At 47.3% G+C, this 18,146-nt stretch overlaps 13 non-coding genes across 13 annotated transcripts; all 13 read left to right on the forward strand.

Annotated features, from left to right (window-relative positions):
• The first annotated feature begins 405 nt into the window (after nt 1-405).
• trnad-guc (transfer RNA aspartic acid (anticodon GUC)) lies at nt 406-477 on the forward strand. Its single transcript has one exon. It is a non-coding gene; the product is annotated as a tRNA-Asp (tRNA).
• Nucleotides 478-1,839: 1,362 nt separating this feature from the next.
• Nucleotides 1,840-1,911, forward strand: trnad-guc (transfer RNA aspartic acid (anticodon GUC)). Its single transcript has one exon. It is a non-coding gene; the product is annotated as a tRNA-Asp (tRNA).
• A 2,219-nt stretch (nt 1,912-4,130) lies between these two features.
• Nucleotides 4,131-4,202, forward strand: trnad-guc (transfer RNA aspartic acid (anticodon GUC)). Its single transcript has one exon. It is a non-coding gene; the product is annotated as a tRNA-Asp (tRNA).
• A 1,642-nt stretch (nt 4,203-5,844) lies between these two features.
• trnad-guc (transfer RNA aspartic acid (anticodon GUC)) lies at nt 5,845-5,916 on the forward strand. The gene has a single exon. It is a non-coding gene; the product is annotated as a tRNA-Asp (tRNA).
• Nucleotides 5,917-8,135: 2,219 nt separating this feature from the next.
• trnad-guc (transfer RNA aspartic acid (anticodon GUC)) lies at nt 8,136-8,207 on the forward strand. Its single transcript has one exon. It is a non-coding gene; the product is annotated as a tRNA-Asp (tRNA).
• Nucleotides 8,208-9,272: 1,065 nt separating this feature from the next.
• On the forward strand, nt 9,273-9,344 carry trnad-guc (transfer RNA aspartic acid (anticodon GUC)). The gene has a single exon. It is a non-coding gene; the product is annotated as a tRNA-Asp (tRNA).
• A 784-nt stretch (nt 9,345-10,128) lies between these two features.
• Nucleotides 10,129-10,200, forward strand: trnad-guc (transfer RNA aspartic acid (anticodon GUC)). Its single transcript has one exon. It is a non-coding gene; the product is annotated as a tRNA-Asp (tRNA).
• A 2,498-nt stretch (nt 10,201-12,698) lies between these two features.
• Nucleotides 12,699-12,770, forward strand: trnad-guc (transfer RNA aspartic acid (anticodon GUC)). The gene has a single exon. It is a non-coding gene; the product is annotated as a tRNA-Asp (tRNA).
• A 785-nt stretch (nt 12,771-13,555) lies between these two features.
• trnad-guc (transfer RNA aspartic acid (anticodon GUC)) lies at nt 13,556-13,627 on the forward strand. The gene has a single exon. It is a non-coding gene; the product is annotated as a tRNA-Asp (tRNA).
• A 505-nt stretch (nt 13,628-14,132) lies between these two features.
• Nucleotides 14,133-14,204, forward strand: trnad-guc (transfer RNA aspartic acid (anticodon GUC)). Its single transcript has one exon. It is a non-coding gene; the product is annotated as a tRNA-Asp (tRNA).
• Nucleotides 14,205-14,709: 505 nt separating this feature from the next.
• On the forward strand, nt 14,710-14,781 carry trnad-guc (transfer RNA aspartic acid (anticodon GUC)). The gene has a single exon. It is a non-coding gene; the product is annotated as a tRNA-Asp (tRNA).
• Nucleotides 14,782-16,423: 1,642 nt separating this feature from the next.
• On the forward strand, nt 16,424-16,495 carry trnad-guc (transfer RNA aspartic acid (anticodon GUC)). The gene has a single exon. It is a non-coding gene; the product is annotated as a tRNA-Asp (tRNA).
• Nucleotides 16,496-17,560: 1,065 nt separating this feature from the next.
• Nucleotides 17,561-17,632, forward strand: trnad-guc (transfer RNA aspartic acid (anticodon GUC)). The gene has a single exon. It is a non-coding gene; the product is annotated as a tRNA-Asp (tRNA).
• Nucleotides 17,633-18,146: the final 514 nt, after the last annotated feature.

Consider the following 18,146-nt stretch of genomic DNA (forward strand, 5'->3'; position numbering starts at 1 on the left):
GCCAAGGAGTGGAGAAAAGCTCAACGTCAGCCTGGAGTGTTTCCGCCCAGTTTCGAACTGGGGACCTTTCGCGTGTGAGGCGAACGTGATGACCACTACACCACGGAAACGGCGGCTTGTTTGGCATTGGGCATATGGCCCTCTGCTCTTTGCAGATGATCTTGGTCTGACGGCTTCATCAGGAGTTGACTTTGATCACAATGAAAGAGTTTGAAGACATTTGTAAAGAGGTTGGGATGGAAGTCAGCTCCTACATACATGTACGAGACCGTGGTTCTCAGCCAAGGAGTGGAGAAATTCTCAACGTTGGCCCGGAGTGATGTTCATCCCCAATAATACAGAATTATAGTGCATACCTCCTCTTAACCCCGGCCAGATACCTGCCAATTAAATATACTCAAGGAGTCCTCGTTAGTATAGTGGACAGTATCTCTGCTTGTCACGCAGAAGACCAGGGTTCGATTCCCTGACGGGGAGTTTCTTGTTAATAAGCCACGAATAAATCTGTTGGCTTCATCAGAGAGTTGAATTTTGCAGAAACTAGACGAGTGGTCTTTAATGACCAATCGAGAGAAGATATTCCGCTGCAGAGTAAACCAAAAAAAAAACGATATTGTTTCCGCCCAGTTTCGAACTGGGGACCTTTCGCGTGTGAGGCGAACGTGATGACCACTACACCACGGAAACGGCGGCTTGTTTGGCATTGGGCATATGGCCCTCTGCTCTTTGCAGATGATCTTGGTCTGACGGCTTCATCAGGAGTTGACTTTGATCACAATGAAAGAGTTTGAAGACATTTGTAAAGAGGTTGGGATGGAAGTCAGCTCCTACATACATGTACAAGGGCGTGGTTCTCAGCCAAGGAGTGGAGAAAAGCTCAACGTCAGCCTGGAGTGTTTCCGCCCAGTTTCGAACTGGGGACCTTTCGCGTGTGAGGCGAACGTGATGACCACTACACCACGGAAACGGCGGCTTGTTTGGCATTGGGCATATGGCCCTCTGCTCTTTGCAGATGATCTTGGTCTGACGGCTTCATCAGGAGTTGACTTTGATCACAATGAAAGAGTTTGAAGACATTTGTAAAGAGGTTGGGATGGAAGTCAGCTCCTACATACATGTACGAGACCGTGGTTCTCAGCCAAGGAGTGGAGAAATTCTCAACGTTGGCCCGGAGTGATGTTCATCCCCAATAATACAGAATTATAGTGCATACCTCCTCTTAACCACGGCCAGATACCTGCCAATTAAATATACTCAAGGAGTCCCCTTTAGTATAGTGGACAGTATCTCTGCTTGTCACGCAGAAGACCAGGGTTCGATTCCCTGACGGGGAGTTTCTTGTTAATAAGCCACGAATAAATCTGTTGGCTTCATCAGAGAGTTGAATTTTGCAGAAACTAGACGAGTGGTCTTTAATGACCAATCGAGAGAAGATATTCCGCTGCAGAGTAAACCAAAAAAAAAACGATATTGTTTCCGCCCAGTTTCGAACTGGGGACCTTTCGCGTGTGAGGCGAACGTGATGACCACTACACCACGGAAACGGCGGCTTGTTTGGCATTGGGCATATGGCCCTCTGCTCTTTGCAGATGATCTTGGTCTGACGGCTTCATCAGGAGTTGACTTTGATCACAATGAAAGAGTTTGAAGACATTTGTAAAGAGGTTGGGATGGAAGTCAGCTCCTACATACATGTACGAGACCGTGGTTCTCAGCCAAGGAGTGGAGAAATTCTCAACGTTGGCCCGGAGTGATGTTCATCCCCAATAATACAGAATTATAGTGCATACCTCCTCTTAACCCCGGCCAGATACCTGCCAATTAAATATACTCAAGGAGTCCTCGTTAGTATAGTGGACAGTATCTCTGCTTGTCACGCAGAAGACCAGGGTTCGATTCCCTGACGGGGAGTTTCTTGTTAATAAGCCACGAATAAATCTGTTGGCTTCATCAGAGAGTTGAATTTTGCAGAAACTAGACGAGTGGTCTTTAATGACCAATCGAGAGAAGATATTCCGCTGCAGAGTAAACCAAAAAAAAAACGATATTGTTTCCGCCCAGTTTCAAACTGGGGACCTTTCGCGTGTGAGGCGAACGTGATGACCACTACACCACGGAAACGGCGGCTTGTTTGGCATTGGGCATATGGCCCTCTGCTCTTTGCAGATGATCTTGGTCTGACGGCTTCATCAGGAGTTGACTTTGATCACAATGAAAGAGTTTGAAGACATTTGTAAAGAGGTTGGGATGGAAGTCAGCTCCTACATACATGTACAAGGGCGTGGTTCTCAGCCAAGGAGTGGAGAAAAGCTCAACGTCAGCCTGGAGTGTTTCCGCCCAGTTTCGAACTGGGGACCTTTCGCGTGTGAGGCGAACGTGATGACCACTACACCACGGAAACGGCGGCTTGTTTGGCATTGGGCATATGGCCCTCTGCTCTTTGCAGATGATCTTGGTCTGACGGCTTCATCAGGAGTTGACTTTGATCACAATGAAAGAGTTTGAAGACATTTGTAAAGAGGTTGGGATGGAAGTCAGCTCCTACATACATGTACGAGACCGTGGTTCTCAGCCAAGGAGTGGAGAAATTCTCAACGTTGGCCCGGAGTGATGTTCATCCCCAATAATACAGAATTATAGTGCATACCTCCTCTTAACCCCGGCCAGATACCTGCCAATTAAGTATACTCAAGGAGTCCTCGTTAGTATAGTGGACAGTATCTCTGCTTGTCACGCAGAAGACCAGGGTTCGATTCCCTGACCGGGAGTTTCTTGTTAATAAGCCACGAATAAATCTGTTGGCTTCATCAGAGAGTTGAATTTTGCAGAAACTAGACGAGTGGTCTTTAATGACCAATCGAGAGAAGATATTCCGCTGCAGAGTAAACCAAAAAAAAAACGATATTGTTTCCGCCCAGTTTCGAACTGGGGACCTTTCGCGTGTGAGGCGAACGTGATGACCACTACACCACGGAAACGGCGGCTTGTTTGGCATTGGGCATATGGCCCTCTGCTCTTTGCAGATGATCTTGGTCTGACGGCTTCATCAGGAGTTGACTTTGATCACAATGAAAGAGTTTGAAGACATTTGTAAAGAGGTTGGGATGGAAGTCAGCTCCTACATACATGTACAAGGGCGTGGTTCACAGCCAAGGAGTGGAGAAAAGCTCAACGTCAGCCTGGAGTGTTTCCGCCCAGTTTCGAACTGGGGACCTTTCGCGTGTGAGGAGAACGTGATGACCACTACACCACGGAAACGGCGGCTTGTTTTGCATTGGGCATATGGCCCTCTGCTCTTTGCAGATGATCTTGGTCCGACGGCTTCATCAGGAGTTGACTTTGATCACAATGAAAGAGTTTGAAGACATTTGTAAAGAGGTTGGGATGGAAGTCAGCTCCTACATACATGTACAAGGGCGTGGTTCTCAGCCAAGGAGTGGAGAAATTCTCAACGTTGGCCCGGAGTGATGTTCATCCCCAATAATACAGAATTATAGTGCATACCTCCTCTTAACCCCGGCCAGATACCTGCCAATTAAATATACTGAAGGAGTCCTCGTTAGTATAGTGGACAGTATCTCTGCTTGTCACTCAGAAGACCAGGGTTCGATTCCCTGACGGGGAGTTTCTTGTTAATAAGCCACGAATAAATCTGTTGGCTTCATCAGAGAGTTGAATTTTGCAGAAACTAGACGAGTGGTCTTTAATGACCAATTGAGAGAAGATATTCCGCTGCAGAGTAAACCAAAAAAAAACCGATATTGTTTCCGCCCAATTTCGAACTGGGGACCTTTCGCGTGTGAGGCGAACGTGATGACCACTACACCACGGAAACGGCGGCTTGTTTGGCATTGGGCATATGGCCCTCTGCTCTTTGCAGATGATCTTGGTCTGACGGCTTCATCAGGAGTTGACTTTGATCACAATGAAAGAGTTTGAAGACATTTGTAAAGAGGTTGGGATGGAAGTCAGCTCCTACATACATGTACGAGACCGTGGTTCTCAGCCAAGGAGTGGAGAAATTCTCAACGTTGGCCCGGAGTGATGTTCATCCCCAATAATACAGAATTATAGTGCATACCTCCTCTTAACCCCGGCCAGATACCTGCCAATTAAGTATACTCAAGGAGTCCTCGTTAGTATAGTGGACAGTATCTCTGCTTGTCACGCAGAAGACCAGGGTTCGATTCCCTGACGGGGAGTTTCTTGTTAATAAGCCACGAATAAATCTGTTGGCTTCATCAGAGAGTTGAATTTTGCAGAAACTAGACGAGTGGTCTTTAATGACCAATCGAGAGAAGATATTCCGCTGCAGAGTAAACCAAAAAAAAAACGATATTGTTTCCGCCCAGTTTCGAACTGGGGACCTTTCGCGTGTGAGGCGAACGTGATGACCACTACACCACGGAAACGGCGGCTTGTTTGGCATTGGGCATATGGCCCTCTGCTCTTTGCAGATGATCTTGGTCTGACGGCTTCATCAGGAGTTGACTTTGATCACAATGAAAGAGTTTGAAGACATTTGTAAAGAGGTTGGGATGGAAGTCAGCTCCTACATACATGTACAAGGCCGTGGTTCACAGCCAAGGAGTGGAGAAAAGCTCAACGTCAGCCTGGAGTGTTTCCGCCCAGTTTCGAACTGGGGACCTTTCGCGTGTGAGGCGAACGTGATGACCACTACACCACGGAAACGGCGGCTTGTTTGGCATTGGGCATATGGCCCTCTGCTCTTTGCAGATGATCTTGGTCTGACGGCTTCATCAGGAGTTGACTTTGATCACAATGAAAGAGTTTGAAGACATTTGTAAAGAGGTTGGGATGGAAGTCAGCTCCTACATACATGTACAAGGGCGTGGTTCTCAGCCAAGGAGTGGAGAAAAGCTCAACGTCAGCCTGGAGTGTTTCCGCCCAGTTTCGAACTGGGGACCTTTCGCGTGTGAGGCGAACGTGATGACCACTACACCACGGAAACGGCGGCTTGTTTGGCATTGGGCATATGGCCCTCTGCTCTTTGCAGATGATCTTGGTCTGACGGCTTCATCAGGAGTTGACTTTGATCACAATGAAAGAGTTTGAAGACATTTGTAAAGAGGTTGGGATGGAAGTCAGCTCCTACATACATGTACGAGACCGTGGTTCTCAGCCAAGGAGTGGAGAAATTCTCAACGTTGGCCCGGAGTGATGTTCATCCCCAATAATACAGAATTATAGTGCATACCTCCTCTTAACCACGGCCAGATACCTGCCAATTAAATATACTCAAGGAGTCCCCTTTAGTATAGTGGACAGTATCTCTGCTTGTCACGCAGAAGACCAGGGTTCGATTCCCTGACGGGGAGTTTCTTGTTAATAAGCCACGAATAAATCTGTTGGCTTCATCAGAGAGTTGAATTTTGCAGAAACTAGACGAGTGGTCTTTAATGACCAATCGAGAGAAGATATTCCGCTGCAGAGTAAACCAAAAAAAAAACGATATTGTTTCCGCCCAGTTTCGAACTGGGGACCTTTCGCGTGTGAGGCGAACGTGATGACCACTACACCACGGAAACGGCGGCTTGTTTGGCATTGGGCATATGGCCCTCTGCTCTTTGCAGATGATCTTGGTCTGACGGCTTCATCAGGAGTTGACTTTGATCACAATGAAAGAGTTTGAAGACATTTGTAAAGAGGTTGGGATGGAAGTCAGCTCCTACATACATGTACGAGACCGTGGTTCTCAGCCAAGGAGTGGAGAAATTCTCAACGTTGGCCCGGAGTGATGTTCATCCCCAATAATACAGAATTATAGTGCATACCTCCTCTTAACCCCGGCCAGATACCTGCCAATTAAATATACTCAAGGAGTCCTCGTTAGTATAGTGGACAGTATCTCTGCTTGTCACGCAGAAGACCAGGGTTCGATTCCCTGACGGGGAGTTTCTTGTTAATAAGCCACGAATAAATCTGTTGGCTTCATCAGAGAGTTGAATTTTGCAGAAACTAGACGAGTGGTCTTTAATGACCAATCGAGAGAAGATATTCCGCTGCAGAGTAAACCAAAAAAAAAACGATATTGTTTCCGCCCAGTTTCAAACTGGGGACCTTTCGCGTGTGAGGCGAACGTGATGACCACTACACCACGGAAACGGCGGCTTGTTTGGCATTGGGCATATGGCCCTCTGCTCTTTGCAGATGATCTTGGTCTGACGGCTTCATCAGGAGTTGACTTTGATCACAATGAAAGAGTTTGAAGACATTTGTAAAGAGGTTGGGATGGAAGTCAGCTCCTACATACATGTACAAGGGCGTGGTTCTCAGCCAAGGAGTGGAGAAAAGCTCAACGTCAGCCTGGAGTGTTTCCGCCCAGTTTCGAACTGGGGACCTTTCGCGTGTGAGGCGAACGTGATGACCACTACACCACGGAAACGGCGGCTTGTTTGGCATTGGGCATATGGCCCTCTGCTCTTTGCAGATGATCTTGGTCTGACGGCTTCATCAGGAGTTGACTTTGATCACAATGAAAGAGTTTGAAGACATTTGTAAAGAGGTTGGGATGGAAGTCAGCTCCTACATACATGTACGAGACCGTGGTTCTCAGCCAAGGAGTGGAGAAATTCTCAACGTTGGCCCGGAGTGATGTTCATCCCCAATAATACAGAATTATAGTGCATACCTCCTCTTAACCCCGGCCAGATACCTGCCAATTAAGTATACTCAAGGAGTCCTCGTTAGTATAGTGGACAGTATCTCTGCTTGTCACGCAGAAGACCAGGGTTCGATTCCCTGACCGGGAGTTTCTTGTTAATAAGCCACGAATAAATCTGTTGGCTTCATCAGAGAGTTGAATTTTGCAGAAACTAGACGAGTGGTCTTTAATGACCAATCGAGAGAAGATATTCCGCTGCAGAGTAAACCAAAAAAAAAACGATATTGTTTCCGCCCAGTTTCGAACTGGGGACCTTTCGCGTGTGAGGCGAACGTGATGACCACTACACCACGGAAACGGCGGCTTGTTTGGCATTGGGCATATGGCCCTCTGCTCTTTGCAGATGATCTTGGTCTGACGGCTTCATCAGGAGTTGACTTTGATCACAATGAAAGAGTTTGAAGACATTTGTAAAGAGGTTGGGATGGAAGTCAGCTCCTACATACATGTACAAGGGCGTGGTTCACAGCCAAGGAGTGGAGAAAAGCTCAACGTCAGCCTGGAGTGTTTCCGCCCAGTTTCGAACTGGGGACCTTTCGCGTGTGAGGAGAACGTGATGACCACTACACCACGGAAACGGCGGCTTGTTTTGCATTGGGCATATGGCCCTCTGCTCTTTGCAGATGATCTTGGTCCGACGGCTTCATCAGGAGTTGACTTTGATCACAATGAAAGAGTTTGAAGACATTTGTAAAGAGGTTGGGATGGAAGTCAGCTCCTACATACATGTACAAGGGCGTGGTTCTCAGCCAAGGAGTGGAGAAATTCTCAACGTTGGCCCGGAGTGATGTTCATCCCCAATAATACAGAATTATAGTGCATACCTCCTCTTAACCCCGGCCAGATACCTGCCAATTAAATATACTGAAGGAGTCCTCGTTAGTATAGTGGACAGTATCTCTGCTTGTCACTCAGAAGACCAGGGTTCGATTCCCTGACGGGGAGTTTCTTGTTAATAAGCCACGAATAAATCTGTTGGCTTCATCAGAGAGTTGAATTTTGCAGAAACTAGACGAGTGGTCTTTAATGACCAATTGAGAGAAGATATTCCGCTGCAGAGTAAACCAAAAAAAAACCGATATTGTTTCCGCCCAATTTCGAACTGGGGACCTTTCGCGTGTGAGGCGAACGTGATGACCACTACACCACGGAAACGGCGGCTTGTTTGGCATTGGGCATATGGCCCTCTGCTCTTTGCAGATGATCTTGGTCTGACGGCTTCATCAGGAGTTGACTTTGATCACAATGAAAGAGTTTGAAGACATTTGTAAAGAGGTTGGGATGGAAGTCAGCTCCTACATACATGTACGAGACCGTGGTTCTCAGCCAAGGAGTGGAGAAATTCTCAACGTTGGCCCGGAGTGATGTTCATCCCCAATAATACAGAATTATAGTGCATACCTCCTCTTAACCCCGGCCAGATACCTGCCAATTAAGTATACTCAAGGAGTCCTCGTTAGTATAGTGGACAGTATCTCTGCTTGTCACGCAGAAGACCAGGGTTCGATTCCCTGACGGGGAGTTTCTTGTTAATAAGCCACGAATAAATCTGTTGGCTTCATCAGAGAGTTGAATTTTGCAGAAACTAGACGAGTGGTCTTTAATGACCAATCGAGAGAAGATATTCCGCTGCAGAGTAAACCAAAAAAAAAACGATATTGTTTCCGCCCAGTTTCGAACTGGGGACCTTTCGCGTGTGAGGCGAACGTGATGACCACTACACCACGGAAACGGCGGCTTGTTTGGCATTGGGCATATGGCCCTCTGCTCTTTGCAGATGATCTTGGTCTGACGGCTTCATCAGGAGTTGACTTTGATCACAATGAAAGAGTTTGAAGACATTTGTAAAGAGGTTGGGATGGAAGTCAGCTCCTACATACATGTACAAGGCCGTGGTTCACAGCCAAGGAGTGGAGAAAAGCTCAACGTCAGCCTGGAGTGTTTCCGCCCAGTTTCGAACTGGGGACCTTTCGCGTGTGAGGCGAACGTGATGACCACTACACCACGGAAACGGCGGCTTGTTTGGCATTGGGCATATGGCCCTCTGCTCTTTGCAGATGATCTTGGTCTGACGGCTTCATCAGGAGTTGACTTTGATCACAATGAAAGAGTTTGAAGACATTTGTAAAGAGGTTGGGATGGAAGTCAGCTCCTACATACATGTACAAGGGCGTGGTTCTCAGCCAAGGAGTGGAGAAAAGCTCAACGTCAGCCTGGAGTGTTTCCGCCCAGTTTCGAACTGGGGACCTTTCGCGTGTGAGGCGAACGTGATGACCACTACACCACGGAAACGGCGGCTTGTTTGGCATTGGGCATATGGCCCTCTGCTCTTTGCAGATGATCTTGGTCTGACGGCTTCATCAGGAGTTGACTTTGATCACAATGAAAGAGTTTGAAGACATTTGTAAAGAGGTTGGGATGGAAGTCAGCTCCTACATACATGTACGAGACCGTGGTTCTCAGCCAAGGAGTGGAGAAATTCTCAACGTTGGCCCGGAGTGATGTTCATCCCCAATAATACAGAATTATAGTGCATACCTCCTCTTAACCCCGGCCAGATACCTGCCAATTAAATATACTCAAGGAGTCCTCGTTAGTATAGTGGACAGTATCTCTGCTTGTCACGCAGAAGACCAGGGTTCGATTCCCTGACGGGGAGTTTCTTGTTAATAAGCCACGAATAAATCTGTTGGCTTCATCAGAGAGTTGAATTTTGCAGAAACTAGACGAGTGGTCTTTAATGACCAATCGAGAGAAGATATTCCGCTGCAGAGTAAACAAAAAAAAAACGATATTGTTTCCGCCCAGTTTCGAACTGGGGACCTTTCGCGTGTGAGGCGAACGTGATGACCACTACACCACGGAAACGGCGGCTTGTTTGGCATTGGGCATATGGCCCTCTGCTCTTTGCAGATGATCTTGGTCTGACGGCTTCATCAGGAGTTGACTTTGATCACAATGAAAGAGTTTGAAGACATTTGTAAAGAGGTTGGGATGGAAGTCAGCTCCTACATACATGTACAAGGGCGTGGTTCTCAGCCAAGGAGTGGAGAAAAGCTCAACGTCAGCCTGGAGTGTTTCCGCCCAGTTTCGAACTGGGGACCTTTCGCGTGTGAGGCGAACGTGATGACCACTACACCACGGAAACGGCGGCTTGTTTGGCATTGGGCATATGGCCCTCTGCTCTTTGCAGATGATCTTGGTCTGACGGCTTCATCAGGAGTTGACTTTGATCACAATGAAAGAGTTTGAAGACATTTGTAAAGAGGTTGGGATGGAAGTCAGCTCCTACATACATGTACGAGACCGTGGTTCTCAGCCAAGGAGTGGAGAAATTCTCAACGTTGGCCCGGAGTGATGTTCATCCCCAATAATACAGAATTATAGTGCATACCTCCTCTTAACCCCGGCCAGATACCTGCCAATTAAATATACTCAAGGAGTCCTCGTTAGTATAGTGGACAGTATCTCTGCTTGTCACGCAGAAGACCAGGGTTCGATTCCCTGACGGGGAGTTTCTTGTTAATAAGCCACGAATAAATCTGTTGGCTTCATCAGAGAGTTGAATTTTGCAGAAACTAGACGAGTGGTCTTTAATGACCAATCGAGAGAAGATATTCCGCTGCAGAGTAAACAAAAAAAAAACGATATTGTTTCCGCCCAGTTTCGAACTGGGGACCTTTCGCGTGTGAGGCGAACGTGATGACCACTACACCACGGAAACGGCGGCTTGTTTGGCATTGGGCATATGGCCCTCTGCTCTTTGCAGATGATCTTGGTCTGACGGCTTCATCAGGAGTTGACTTTGATCACAATGAAAGAGTTTGAAGACATTTGTAAAGAGGTTGGGATGGAAGTCAGCTCCTACATACATGTACAAGGGCGTGGTTCTCAGCCAAGGAGTGGAGAAAAGCTCAACGTCAGCCTGGAGTGTTTCCGCCCAGTTTCGAACTGGGGACCTTTCGCGTGTGAGGCGAACGTGATGACCACTACACCACGGAAACGGCGGCTTGTTTGGCATTGGGCATATGGCCCTCTGCTCTTTGCAGATGATCTTGGTCTGACGGCTTCATCAGGAGTTGACTTTGATCACAATGAAAGAGTTTGAAGACATTTGTAAAGAGGTTGGGATGGAAGTCAGCTCCTACATACATGTACGAGACCGTGGTTCTCAGCCAAGGAGTGGAGAAATTCTCAACGTTGGCCCGGAGTGATGTTCATCCCCAATAATACAGAATTATAGTGCATACCTCCTCTTAACCACGGCCAGATACCTGCCAATTAAATATACTCAAGGAGTCCCCTTTAGTATAGTGGACAGTATCTCTGCTTGTCACGCAGAAGACCAGGGTTCGATTCCCTGACGGGGAGTTTCTTGTTAATAAGCCACGAATAAATCTGTTGGCTTCATCAGAGAGTTGAATTTTGCAGAAACTAGACGAGTGGTCTTTAATGACCAATCGAGAGAAGATATTCCGCTGCAGAGTAAACCAAAAAAAAAACGATATTGTTTCCGCCCAGTTTCGAACTGGGGACCTTTCGCGTGTGAGGCGAACGTGATGACCACTACACCACGGAAACGGCGGCTTGTTTGGCATTGGGCATATGGCCCTCTGCTCTTTGCAGATGATCTTGGTCTGACGGCTTCATCAGGAGTTGACTTTGATCACAATGAAAGAGTTTGAAGACATTTGTAAAGAGGTTGGGATGGAAGTCAGCTCCTACATACATGTACAAGGGCGTGGTTCTCAGCCAAGGAGTGGAGAAAAGCTCAACGTCAGCCTGGAGTGTTTCCGCCCAGTTTCGAACTGGGGACCTTTCGCGTGTGAGGCGAACGTGATGACCACTACACCACGGAAACGGCGGCTTGTTTGGCATTGGGCATATGGCCCTCTGCTCTTTGCAGATGATCTTGGTCTGACGGCTTCATCAGGAGTTGACTTTGATCACAATGAAAGAGTTTGAAGACATTTGTAAAGAGGTTGGGATGGAAGTCAGCTCCTACATACATGTACGAGACCGTGGTTCTCAGCCAAGGAGTGGAGAAATTCTCAACGTTGGCCCGGAGTGATGTTCATCCCCAATAATACAGAATTATAGTGCATACCTCCTCTTAACCACGGCCAGATACCTGCCAATTAAATATACTCAAGGAGTCCCCTTTAGTATAGTGGACAGTATCTCTGCTTGTCACGCAGAAGACCAGGGTTCGATTCCCTGACGGGGAGTTTCTTGTTAATAAGCCACGAATAAATCTGTTGGCTTCATCAGAGAGTTGAATTTTGCAGAAACTAGACGAGTGGTCTTTAATGACCAATCGAGAGAAGATATTCCGCTGCAGAGTAAACCAAAAAAAAAACGATATTGTTTCCGCCCAGTTTCGAACTGGGGACCTTTCGCGTGTGAGGCGAACGTGATGACCACTACACCACGGAAACGGCGGCTTGTTTGGCATTGGGCATATGGCCCTCTGCTCTTTGCAGATGATCTTGGTCTGACGGCTTCATCAGGAGTTGACTTTGATCACAATGAAAGAGTTTGAAGACATTTGTAAAGAGGTTGGGATGGAAGTCAGCTCCTACATACATGTACAAGGGCGTGGTTCTCAGCCAAGGAGTGGAGAAAAGCTCAACGTCAGCCTGGAGTGTTTCCGCCCAGTTTCGAACTGGGGACCTTTCGCGTGTGAGGCGAACGTGATGACCACTACACCACGGAAACGGCGGCTTGTTTGGCATTGGGCATATGGCCCTCTGCTCTTTGCAGATGATCTTGGTCTGACGGCTTCATCAGGAGTTGACTTTGATCACAATGAAAGAGTTTGAAGACATTTGTAAAGAGGTTGGGATGGAAGTCAGCTCCTACATACATGTACGAGACCGTGGTTCTCAGCCAAGGAGTGGAGAAATTCTCAACGTTGGCCCGGAGTGATGTTCATCCCCAATAATACAGAATTATAGTGCATACCTCCTCTTAACCCCGGCCAGATACCTGCCAATTAAATATACTCAAGGAGTCCTCGTTAGTATAGTGGACAGTATCTCTGCTTGTCACGCAGAAGACCAGGGTTCGATTCCCTGACGGGGAGTTTCTTGTTAATAAGCCACGAATAAATCTGTTGGCTTCATCAGAGAGTTGAATTTTGCAGAAACTAGACGAGTGGTCTTTAATGACCAATCGAGAGAAGATATTCCGCTGCAGAGTAAACCAAAAAAAAAACGATATTGTTTCCGCCCAGTTTCGAACTGGGGACCTTTCGCGTGTGAGGCGAACGTGATGACCACTACACCACGGAAACGGCGGCTTGTTTGGCATTGGGCATATGGCCCTCTGCTCTTTGCAGATGATCTTGGTCTGACGGCTTCATCAGGAGTTGACTTTGATCACAATGAAAGAGTTTGAAGACATTTGTAAAGAGGTTGGGATGGAAGTCAGCTCCTACATACATGTACAAGGGCGTGGTTCTCAGCCAAGGAGTGGAGAAAAGCTCAACGTCAGCCTGGAGTGTTTCCGCCCAGTTTCGAACTGGGGACCTTTCGCGTGTGAGGCGAACGTGATGACCACTACACCACGGAAACGGCGGCTTGTTTGGCATTGGGCATATGGCCCTCTGCTCTTTGCAGATGATCTTGGTCTGACGGCTTCATCAGGAGTTGACTTTGATCACAATGAAAGAGTTTGAAGACATTTGTAAAGAGGTTGGGATGGAAGTCAGCTCCTACATACATGTACGAGACCGTGGTTCTCAGCCAAGGAGTGGAGAAATTCTCAACGTTGGCCCGGAGTGATGTTCATCCCCAATAATACAGAATTATAGTGCATACCTCCTCTTAACCCCGGCCAGATACCTGCCAATTAAGTATACTCAAGGAGTCCTCGTTAGTATAGTGGACAGTATCTCTGCTTGTCACGCAGAAGACCAGGGTTCGATTCCCTGACGGGGAGTTTCTTGTTAATAAGCCACGAATAAATCTGTTGGCTTCATCAGAGAGTTGAATTTTGCAGAAACTAGACGAGTGGTCTTTAATGACCAATTGAGAGAAGATATTCCGCTGCAGAGTAAACCAAAAAAAAACCGATATTGTTTCCGCCCAATTTCGAACTGGGGACCTTTCGCGTGTGAGGCGAACGTGATGACCACTACACCACGGAAACGGCGGCTTGTTTGGCATTGGGCATATGGCCCTCTGCTCTTTGCAGATGATCTTGGTCTGACGGCTTCATCAGGAGTTGACTTTGATCACAATGAAAGAGTTTGAAGACATTTGTAAAGAGGTTGGGATGGAAGTCAGCTCCTACATACATGTACGAGACCGTGGTTCTCAGCCAAGGAGTGGAGAAATTCTCAACGTTGGCCCGGAGTGATGTTCATCCCCAATAATACAGAATTATAGTGCATACCTCCTCTTAACCCCGGCCAGATACCTGCCAATTAAGTATACTCAAGGAGTCCTCGTTAGTATAGTGGACAGTATCTCTGCTTGTCACGCAGAAGACCAGGGTTCGATTCCCTGACGGGGAGTTTCTTGTTAATAAGCCACGAATAAATCTGTTGGCTTCATCAGAGAGTTGAATTTTGCAGAAACTAGACGAGTGGTCTTTAATGACCAATCGAGAGAAGATATTCCGCTGCAGAGTAAACCAAAAAAAAAACGATATTGTTTCCGCCCAGTTTCGAACTGGGGACCTTTCGCGTGTGAGGCGAACGTGATGACCACTACACCACGGAAACGGCGGCTTGTTTGGCATTGGGCATATGGCCCTCTGCTCTTTGCAGATGATCTTGGTCTGACGGCTTCATCAGGAGTTGACTTTGATCACAATGAAAGAGTTTGAAGACATTTGTAAAGAGGTTGGGATGGAAGTCAGCTCCTACATACATGTACGAGACCGTGGTTCTCAGCCAAGGAGTGGAGAAATTCTCAACGTTGGCCCGGAGTGATGTTCATCCCCAATAATACAGAATTATAGTGCATACCTCCTCTTAACCCCGGCCAGATACCTGCCAATTAAGTATACTCAAGGAGTCCTCGTTAGTATAGTGGACAGTATCTCTGCTTGTCACGCAGAAGACCAGGGTTCGATTCCCTGACGGGGAGTTTCTTGTTAATAAGCCACGAATAAATCTGTTGGCTTCATCAGAGAGTTGAATTTTGCAGAAACTAGACGAGTGGTCTTTAATGACCAATCGAGAGAAGATATTCCGCTGCAGAGTAAACCAAAAAAAAAACGATATTGTTTCCGCCCAGTTTCGAACTGGGGACCTTTCGCGTGTGAGGCGAACGTGATGACCACTACACCACGGAAACGGCGGCTTGTTTGGCATTGGGCATATGGCCCTCTGCTCTTTGCAGATGATCTTGGTCTGACGGCTTCATCAGGAGTTGACTTTGATCACAATGAAAGAGTTTGAAGACATTTGTAAAGAGGTTGGGATGGAAGTCAGCTCCTACATACATGTACAAGGCCGTGGTTCACAGCCAAGGAGTGGAGAAAAGCTCAACGTCAGCCTGGAGTGTTTCCGCCCAGTTTCGAACTGGGGACCTTTCGCGTGTGAGGAGAACGTGATGACCACTACACCACGGAAACGGCGGCTTGTTTTGCATTGGGCATATGGCCCTCTGCTCTTTGCAGATGATCTTGGTCCGACGGCTTCATCAGGAGTTGACTTTGATCACAATGAAAGAGTTTGAAGACATTTGTAAAGAGGTTGGGATGGAAGTCAGCTCCTACATACATGTACAAGGGCGTGGTTCACAGCCAAGGAGTGGAGAAAAGCTCAACGTCAGCCTGGAGTGTTTCCGCCCAGTTTCGAACTGGGGACCTTTCGCGTGTGAGGAGAACGTGATGACCACTACACCACGGAAACGGCGGCTTGTTTTGCATTGGGCATATGGCCCTCTGCTCTTTGCAGATGATCTTGGTCCGACGGCTTCATCAGGAGTTGACTTTGATCACAATGAAAGAGTTTGAAGACATTTGTAAAGAGGTTGGGATGGAAGTCAGCTCCTACATACATGTACAAGGGCGTGGTTCTCAGCCAAGGAGTGGAGAAATTCTCAACGTTGGCCCGGAGTGATGTTCATCCCCAATAATACAGAATTATAGTGCATACCTCCTCTTAACCCCGGCCAGATACCTGCCAATTAAATATACTGAAGGAGTCCTCGTTAGTATAGTGGACAGTATCTCTGCTTGTCACTCAGAAGACCAGGGTTCGATTCCCTGACGGGGAGTTTCTTGTTAATAAGCCACGAATAAATCTGTTGGCTTCATCAGAGAGTTGAATTTTGCAGAAACTAGACGAGTGGTCTTTAATGACCAATTGAGAGAAGATATTCCGCTGCAGAGTAAACCAAAAAAAAACCGATATTGTTTCCGCCCAATTTCGAACTGGGGACCTTTCGCGTGTGAGGCGAACGTGATGACCACTACACCACGGAAACGGCGGCTTGTTTGGCATTGGGCATATGGCCCTCTGCTCTTTGCAGATGATCTTGGTCTGACGGCTTCATCAGGAGTTGACTTTGATCACAATGAAAGAGTTTGAAGACATTTGTAAAGAGGTTGGGATGGAAGTCAGCTCCTACATACATGTACGAGACCGTGGTTCTCAGCCAAGGAGTGGAGAAATTCTCAACGTTGGCCCGGAGTGATGTTCATCCCCAATAATACAGAATTATAGTGCATACCTCCTCTTAACCCCGGCCAGATACCTGCCAATTAAGTATACTCAAGGAGTCCTCGTTAGTATAGTGGACAGTATCTCTGCTTGTCACGCAGAAGACCAGGGTTCGATTCCCTGACGGGGAGTTTCTTGTTAATAAGCCACGAATAAATCTGTTGGCTTCATCAGAGAGTTGAATTTTGCAGAAACTAGACGAGTGGTCTTTAATGACCAATCGAGAGAAGATATTCCGCTGCAGAGTAAACCAAAAAAAAAACGATATTGTTTCCGCCCAGTTTCGAACTGGGGACCTTTCGCGTGTGAGGCGAACGTGATGACCACTACACCACGGAAACGGCGGCTTGTTTGGCATTGGGCATATGGCCCTCTGCTCTTTGCAGATGATCTTGGTCTGACGGCTTCATCAGGAGTTGACTTTGATCACAATGAAAGAGTTTGAAGACATTTGTAAAGAGGTTGGGATGGAAGTCAGCTCCTACATACATGTACAAGGCCGTGGTTCACAGCCAAGGAGTGGAGAAAAGCTCAACGTCAGCCTGGAGTGTTTCCGCCCAGTTTCGAACTGGGGACCTTTCGCGTGTGAGGCGAACGTGATGACCACTACACCACGGAAACGGCGGCTTGTTTGGCATTGGGCATATGGCCCTCTGCTCTTTGCAGATGATCTTGGTCTGACGGCTTCATCAGGAGTTGACTTTGATCACAATGAAAGAGTTTGAAGACATTTGTAAAGAGGTTGGGATGGAAGTCAGCTCCTACATACATGTACAAGGGCGTGGTTCTCAGCCAAGGAGTGGAGAAAAGCTCAACGTCAGCCTGGAGTGTTTCCGCCCAGTTTCGAACTGGGGACCTTTCGCGTGTGAGGCGAACGTGATGACCACTACACCACGGAAACGGCGGCTTGTTTGGCATTGGGCATATGGCCCTCTGCTCTTTGCAGATGATCTTGGTCTGACGGCTTCATCAGGAGTTGACTTTGATCACAATGAAAGAGTTTGAAGACATTTGTAAAGAGGTTGGGATGGAAGTCAGCTCCTACATACATGTACGAGACCGTGGTTCTCAGCCAAGGAGTGGAGAAATTCTCAACGTTGGCCCGGAGTGATGTTCATCCCCAATAATACAGAATTATAGTGCATACCTCCTCTTAACCCCGGCCAGATACCTGCCAATTAAATATACTCAAGGAGTCCTCGTTAGTATAGTGGACAGTATCTCTGCTTGTCACGCAGAAGACCAGGGTTCGATTCCCTGACGGGGAGTTTCTTGTTAATAAGCCACGAATAAATCTGTTGGCTTCATCAGAGAGTTGAATTTTGCAGAAACTAGACGAGTGGTCTTTAATGACCAATCGAGAGAAGATATTCCGCTGCAGAGTAAACAAAAAAAAAACGATATTGTTTCCGCCCAGTTTCGAACTGGGGACCTTTCGCGTGTGAGGCGAACGTGATGACCACTACACCACGGAAACGGCGGCTTGTTTGGCATTGGGCATATGGCCCTCTGCTCTTTGCAGATGATCTTGGTCTGACGGCTTCATCAGGAGTTGACTTTGATCACAATGAAAGAGTTTGAAGACATTTGTAAAGAGGTTGGGATGGAAGTCAGCTCCTACATACATGTACAAGGGCGTGGTTCTCAGCCAAGGAGTGGAGAAAAGCTCAACGTCAGCCTGGAGTGTTTCCGCCCAGTTTCGAACTGGGGACCTTTCGCGTGTGAGGCGAACGTGATGACCACTACACCACGGAAACGGCGGCTTGTTTGGCATTGGGCATA

The sequence above is a fragment of the Pungitius pungitius genome, unplaced genomic scaffold, assembly GCF_949316345.1.
Source record: "Pungitius pungitius unplaced genomic scaffold, fPunPun2.1 scaffold_25, whole genome shotgun sequence".
Lineage (NCBI taxonomy): Eukaryota > Metazoa > Chordata > Actinopteri > Perciformes > Gasterosteidae > Pungitius > Pungitius pungitius.